This window comes from Echinops telfairi, unplaced genomic scaffold (genome assembly GCF_000313985.2).
Source record: "Echinops telfairi isolate 266 unplaced genomic scaffold, ASM31398v2 ScPeMD7_443;HRSCAF=831, whole genome shotgun sequence".
In the NCBI taxonomy this organism is placed as follows: Eukaryota; Metazoa; Chordata; class Mammalia; order Afrosoricida; family Tenrecidae; genus Echinops; species Echinops telfairi.
Genome location: NW_022104341.1, coordinates 60833589 through 60841242, shown reverse-complemented (window position 1 = coordinate 60841242; position 7654 = coordinate 60833589). Strand labels below are relative to the sequence as shown.

Sequence of the window (7654 nt, the reverse complement as noted above, 5' to 3'; positions counted from 1 at the left end):
ATTTACAAATAAGGAATCCTACTTCGCGGAATTTCATTTATCACAGTAGGGTCTAGAACCGATTAACCGCGATAAACGAGGGTTCACTGTACCCCTTTTTGGAGACAGGAAAATGGAGGCACCAGGCATTTAAGCAATGTGCTTCCAACCCCACAGTAAGTGGTGGAGTCGGAGTCCAATATACCTGCCTCCACAACCCCTGCTCTTTCTATACCGTGCTTTTTTCCAGGAACTCAGCCCAAATTAAATCGTTATTTACTGGGGAGAATATTTTCCAGTTTGCGTTTTGTCCTTGTTCAGCATTTTTTAGATACGTAATATATTTTCCCTTTCCATCCCAACAGCCATCGTGTAATACGTAGATATGAATTAGGTTTAGTCTAGTACCCAGTCTGCCAGATTTTTCAAATGACAAAGGAAATAAGCACGGCAGACATTTTAAGTGGGAGACCAATGTTTAGGAGAAAGCTGGGTCTGACTCTGGCTGATGGCTTATTGCTTGTCTTCTCTGAACCTTGGTTTCCTCCTCCAGTCAGAAAAGCACATGGTACCATATCTGTTGTTTATGTGTTTAATAGATACCCATTGGGCATCCATGTGCCTGTGTTTATGCTGGATATTCCAAGAAAATGATCACATTGGGATTATCAATTATGCTTAGTCGTTAGTCTCTGTGTGGTGCAAAGCTCAGTGCTGACCAAAAGGCTGACAGTTCATATCTACCCAGAGATGTCACAGAGGAAGGCCTGACAAGCTATTTTAGGAGAAGAAAAAAAATCAACCCTTGAAAAGCCTATGAGCGTAGTCCTACTCTGAGTGCACCTTGAGTCAGAGTTAGAATCACCTGGAGACCAAAGGCACTGTCCTGAGAGCAAATGGGGTGGGTGGCTATGAACGGTCCGATGTGCTTTGGTGGGGTGGAGCCATGCTGCCTACATTACAGCTAGCTTCAGAAGGTTTACGTGATTTTCCCCAGGCCGCAGAGTCGAGATGGCTGCAGACTGGATGATTCCATAGCCCAGACCTGTGTCTACTTCTCCAGGTGACTTGGAATTGGTCTTGCTTGCATTCTGGAGGTTACAACGGATGCCTGTGAACATTTGTCACTGTGGTAGTTATATAATCTGTGGTCAGTTTGAGAGGATTACAAGTGAAGGGGTGGAGTCTAGCCTGTCAATGATTGTATAGCCTCTGTGTGGGCATGGCCTTCTCCTGAGAATTCTGGGAACTCCTGCATTCCTTCTTGGCGGCAGGAGACACACTCTCTCTCTGCTCACTCCCTTGGAGACTCTATACTGACAAGGTTCACTCCCTGAGAGACATTTCTGAGGAGAAGCCACATGAAGCTACCCTGAGACAGAGTTGTGGAGCTGAAGGAACAGCGTGGAGACCCCTGCCCATGCCGAGATGCTTCCACTGCCACTGGATCCACAAGACTTCCCACCCACTGGCCTGTGATCTTCTGGCATTCGGTATCATTGCATGTTTTTCGTGAGTCTGAAGAGGACTTTATTGATTGGTATTGGACATATGGCCTAATATCGGACATATGCACTTGATCTGGACTGGGCTGGGATGTTTTCTCAATATTCAACTGCTCTTCTATATAAAGCTCTTTCTAACACACATATGAGGTCTATGGATTTGTTTCTCTAGTCTTCCCGGACTAACACAATCACCAATGTGGCGTAGTGGTTACAAGTTGAATTGCAGGTCACAAGGTTAGTAGTTTGAAACCACCTGCTGCTCTGAGGGAGACAGATGACTTCCTCCTCCCATGAAGAGTTACCGGCTCGGAAACTCACAGGGGCAGCAGAACTACTGTGTTTCCCTGAAAACAAGACACTGTCTTACATGTATTCTTCCTCAAGAAGACTCACGGTGGCTGATTTTCAGGGGATGTCTTATTAAGTATGGTACAACCATCTACGTTTATTCAAAGATAGTTCAGTCTTCTCTTCTGGATCATCGACGCACAGTGCTGAGTCAAACGGCGGCAGCGCAGCTTCCCGTCTTCCCCCTGAGGACACACAACACCTAAAGCAGAGCCACCTGCTCCTCACGTCACTGGGGACACTTTGCCTCTCACTGTCCACGTCTCCCTCGGTGCCTCAGCTGCAGCACGCACAGAACTGACAGGGGAGCCGACCTGTGGATGGGCTGCCCGCACCTCTGCGGTCCCCTCCGAGATAGCAGCTGTCATGATGGGGCAGATGAGAAGGGTGGCCCGTCTTTGTGACCGATCCGCACGCAGGTGCACTGCAGAGCCACATCGATCGCTATGTCTTATTGTCGGGGGATGGCTTATATCGCGCAAATGCTTAGAAATCCTGCTACGGCTTCTTTTATGGGTACTTTCAGGGAAACAGGGTACCTGTCCTATAGGGTCACTGGGCATCGGCATTGACTCAGTGGCAGTGAGTTTGCATTTTTGTAACAAGACTGGGCTTAAGCTTTTTGACTGCTTGGGTAAATGTTTCAGAGGCAGCCCCAGATTCAGTTTGTGATACCATCAACTATTGTCCATTCCTCTCACCCATTGTCACAAATGGAATTGTGTCCTCCAATCTGTGTGTGCCTGTCTGGACCGCAACTTTCAGTAGGTTTGGCAGTTATGCAGCGATATAATTTGGTAGTGATAGAATGGTATAACCACATACACAGCCATGTTGCGATCTGATTCGATCAGCCCTTCAGTAGTCGAGGGACGAGGTGGGATTCTGTGCCCTTTGTCTGGTCATGATCCTGATCTGCAGTAAGGGGCATTTTCCTGGCGGTGCTGGGGTGGTAGCTGGCATCACCTTTTCTTTTACAAGAGATAGAATGAGAGAGGAACAAGCAAGGAGGGGGGGAGGGGGGCGCTTGCCACCACCAAGAAGGAAGAGTCAGGAGCAGAGCACATCCTTTAGACCTAGGGTCCCTTTGACCCAGGGCAAAATTGATACCCAGACACTTGGGGATCTCTAAGGAACCCTGGGCCTGCAAATACTGAAAAGAGAAGGGATCTTCCTCCTAAACTACGAGCCAGAGAGAGAGCACACCTTCTCCCAGTGCTGGCACCCTGAATTCGCACTGTCGGCCTCTGAGAGTAGGTTCCTGTGCTGAAGTCATCCCTTGTGGTCCTGTGTAAGAGCAGCAGTAGATTACCCTGGCCCCTATTTGGTTAGTACAGGGTTCCTCAAACTAAGGCCCGCGGGCCACATGCGGCCCGCCAAGGACATTTATCCGGCCCGCCGGGTGTTTTTGCCGCCACTGCCTGTCCTGCTTAGCAGCCAACTCATCCAGTGTGCATAGGAATTTGTTCATAGTTTTTTTTTAAACTAGAGTCCGGCCCTCCAACGGTCTGAGGGACAGTGAACTGTTCCCCTGTTTCAAAAGTTTGAGGACGGCTGGCGTTAGTAGATATAGGCTGGATTTTAGCAATGCCCACCTCCCTCTGTGCTTGCTGCTGCATCAGAGAGAGACAGAGACCGAGGCCAGATTGGAAGGGACCAGCCTCCCTGCAACATATTTTCCAACCTCAATTAAGATTCTCTGAACCCCCTGGTATGTGTGCCCCAAAGCCCTGAGCGAAAGTCGACTGGAGGTTGGAGTTGTGCCCTGACAGGTGTCCCCACTGGGTCCTACCAGTAATCAAGGAGGAGAGTCACTTTCTTAAGAGTCCCCGCCTGGAGCTGGTCTGTTGAGATTGGGATGCAGACTTAGAAAGACACTGGGTGCCACTAATGTCAAGGTAGAGGTGTTTTTTTGAAGTCCTGTTGCTTCGGGAGACGTTAGAAATGCAGAGTTAGAAGAATTCTGACACTGGGATGGAGAAGCCAGCACCTAAAATCTCCATCCTGATGTTCTTTCTGGGAAGACCCGTTCTTTTTAAAGGATTCTTGGACATTACTATGTATTGAGGAGCCCTTGGCTGGTGCAAATGATTACATGTTGACGACTAGCCTGAAGGTTGGCAGTTCAAACCCACCCAGAGGCACTTGGATGACAGGCGAAGCCACAGGTTCCCAACTGTCTCAGCCCTGAGACATTTGATGGGACAGTTCGACGTGGCACCACAGGTCACTGTGAGGTGGAACTAACTCAGCCGCGATTTGAGCTCGTGCTGTGTGCAAGGAGTTAGTGGGGTCCTTGCATAGTAGTGTCCTTGGAACCCCACAAAACTCACCTCTGTTTCACAAATTAGGAACCTGTTGGCAAAGCTGAGGTCACCCCGCTGTCCCAAAAGGTTTCTTTTAAACTTCACCTTCACCTTCTTTCCTCGCACAGCCCCGCAAACTTGAAGAAAATCTCTACCCAACATTTATTTCTTCATTAAAATTGTTGTGTGAATCTGAGCCCAGAGAGCCATCAGTCAAACCATATGTTACCATATGATTGTTGAGGATCCTGGCGTGGTGTGCTGGGGCCATTGCGGCAGGGACGGCAGTTGCCATGGTATCTGACCTGTGTGGCAGGCGCGCTGGCTGTGAGAGCTTGAAAACCGAGAGTTGGGAGAACGTGGGAGACATGTATGTAATCATATTTGCCTCACATTTATTCCGTTAATGCCCAAAGGCTTTGTTTCGTGCCATAAATGACTACATCTCAACCCGCTACTTTCAGGATTTCTCCTCCACTTTAAAACAAAAATCTTCATTTTAAACCGTGCATCCCTTCAGAACTTGGCCACTCCCCCCTACAACCAGTTGCAGAGATAAGTTTAATTTTTGTGGTGGTTGTGCTATTTATCGAAGCTGAATTTCATCAGCAGATACCTCCTTTTTTTATGCAGACATATGGCAGGAAGATTCTTGGTATTAATTAGTAGCTTCTTGACAGTCATGCAATAGGTGTTTCTATACAATCCCAGTGTAACAGTATAACAGTATACATTTTAATATCACAGTGTTTTATGTCATCTAACCCAGTTTCCCGTTTTATAGGTGAGGAGATGAGGCCTAGCAACATGACTTTTCCAGGCCAAAGACTTAACTAGTTTTTATAGTACAGAAATCGGACATCATGAGTTATTTAGGTTTGGTTATAAGTCTCGATTTGTGACTTATTTATTTAATGGAAAGAACTTCCTTTTAAATGAAAGAATATGCCAGAACTGCATTTATAGAAAATTGTTTCTCTGGAAATGATGTAAACAAACATTGCATATAACACTCTTGCCAAACATCCAAGCAGCTTCACCGTAGAATATTTTAGAATATGGAAAACTAGTCCTTTTGGAATGCAATATGGCAACTGCATTAAATCCCAAGTCAGTCTCATGCTTTCTTATATTATTTTATCAAGAAGGTATTTCACAGGGCTGTTCCATAATTCTCTTCCATTCAAATTCTACAAAGACCAAACAACGCAAACACATTGCCATTGAGGTGTGCTGATTCATAGTGACCCGATAGGACCAGGCAGAACTGTCACTGTGCAGCTGGTGGGTTCAAACTGCTGACTTTCCGTTAGAAGCCTAACACGTGTAACTCCTACACTATCAGGGCTCCTTCAAGTTCCTTAGGGACCCGGAAATGGGGGGAGGGGTGATGACACATGGCGGCTCACTCTCCTTCAAAGGGTTGTATAAGCCTATGGAGGAGCTAAGACATTCTAAAACTGGCATAGCTGTTCTGTCCTCGTCCCCTGCCTTTTCCGCTTCAGAATCTTCTGTTGGTTTGGTTTTTAAACCCTCAGCATCTCCGTGATCTTCCCTGGCATCCTCAGCAGTATCTGCTTGGCTAGGCTTTCTCTCCTCGTTCATGATTTCAGAGGTCACTTGGAAAAGAAGCTTTATGAATGTCAGGTCTGTAACAGTGTGTTTAGCAGCGGGGACCAGTTTAAAGATCACTTAGCAATTCACAGTGGAGATAAACCCAGCCATTGTACTCTATGTGATTTGTGGTTTATGCAAAGAAATTAATTAAGGAGACATCTCAATGATGCCCATAATATTTCAGAAGGTGTAATAACTGAAGAAATTCTTTCAGTAGAAACACACTTGCAACCGGAATCTGTAACATCAATGACAATTCTAGAACAAGTTGGGAAGGTACATGTGCTACCATTGCTTCAGGTCCAAATGGATTCAGCACAAGTAACTGTGGAGCAGGTCCATCCAGGTCTGCTCCCGGACAGCCAAATGCATGAATCACATATCAGTGAGCTTCCAGAGCAGGTCCAGGTGAGTGAACTAGAAGTGGGTCGAATTCAAAGGGAAGAAGGTACAGAAGTGCATGTTGAGGAGCTGCATGGTGAGCGAGTAAATCAGATGCCAATGGAAGTACAAACTGAGCTTCTAGAAGCAGGCTTGGGTCAAGTGACCCCTGAAATCATGAACGAGGAGGAGGTTTTCTGATGCCAAATGACATACTGTCAAGTCATTCCAATTTAGGCTGCCCCCAGTGCACCAGAGTAGAGCTATGCTCCAGTGGGTGGCCACTGGCTGAGTTGTGGGGCAGTAGACCACTCAGCCTTCCTTTTGAGCAACCCCAGTGGACCTGCACCCTGTGCACCACCCAGGGACTCCGTCTGATGCCCAGGGGTAAGAAAATAAAGTCCACCCTGGCAGAGGGGTTGTTCCTGTGTAGGATGCTCACCTTTGCATCCCTAGCATCTGGAAAGAGGTAAGACCTGGCCCCAAGTAGGGGAGTAATAAATATTTGCTTTCTGAATATGTACTACGTGACAGCCACTCTGTGTGTGCATCTTTCAAAAACGCCCTTATCCAAATTCTTTTTCTTGTTTTCCTATTGAAATCTTAACGAGCAGCCAGACCCAAGTACCATCTCTTTCAGGTCTTCCCCCCCGCCTCCCCCCACTGAACACTGACAGCATTCTGGGCCCGTGCCAACTACCTGGGGTTCATAGGGTGCCAGGGTGGCATTGTTCTCTGTGATGTCATAGTTTTTTATTCATTGTTGCATCTCCCAATGAGAGTGAGCTCCTTTCAGGCCATGGGCCATATTACACATGGCTCTTGACTCCCTTAGAAAGGTTGTGATTGATTGGCTGAGTTATTAATTCAACATCAGTCGCCTACGCCTGGAAGGTTCAGCGTTTTAGGGTTTCCAGGTTCCGTTTTCCTAGTGGGTGCATTCCCAGAGACCTGAGTGTTGGCGTGGGCGTGTGCCCACACAGAGCACCGCACACTGACCACGGAGGTACGTAAAGCGCCTCCTCCAGGAGTAAAGGCACGCATGAACATCACAATTCTCCTTCGTCGTCTTCTTTCTCTCTTTCTGGAACATTAAAATGGGGGTGGGGGCAGAGGGGGTAGCCTTAATGGAACTGGGGGGGCAGGGGAGGTGGAAGTCCTGGAGTGGAAATTTGGCACCATCTGCTTTGCATTTAAGCTTTTGGGCAACTCGACTTTCCATTTCTGAGAAGTTGCCATGTGCATTGTCATGAATATTACTTACAGTCAAGTTAACACTGGCTAAAGTCGGAATCTTTCCGACATGTGGAACTGATTTACTTGCCATTTTCCTTGGACCCTCCTTGAAAGCCCAGACAGACGACAGCAACCCAGAGCCCAGGAACCCTTCAGACCCTTTATTGCACTTTAGGGACTTGGTCCTGTCTTGTTTTGCTTGCTTTTGTTCTCTGGGTTCATGTTTACCCCTCTCATTCTCTCTCTCTCTCTTTCTCTCTCTCTCTCTCTCTCTCTCTC

At 47.2% G+C, this 7654-nt stretch overlaps 1 protein-coding gene and 1 pseudogene across 1 annotated transcript in view; both read left to right on the top strand.

Moving 5' to 3' along the window:
- Positions 1–7654, top strand: part of CACHD1 (cache domain containing 1) — a gene marked incomplete at its 5' end in the record, with an annotated part of 257365 nt that overhangs the window by 86626 nt on the left and 163085 nt on the right. The window lies entirely within an intron of this gene.
- On the top strand, positions 4435–6340 carry LOC115870143 (annotated as a pseudogene).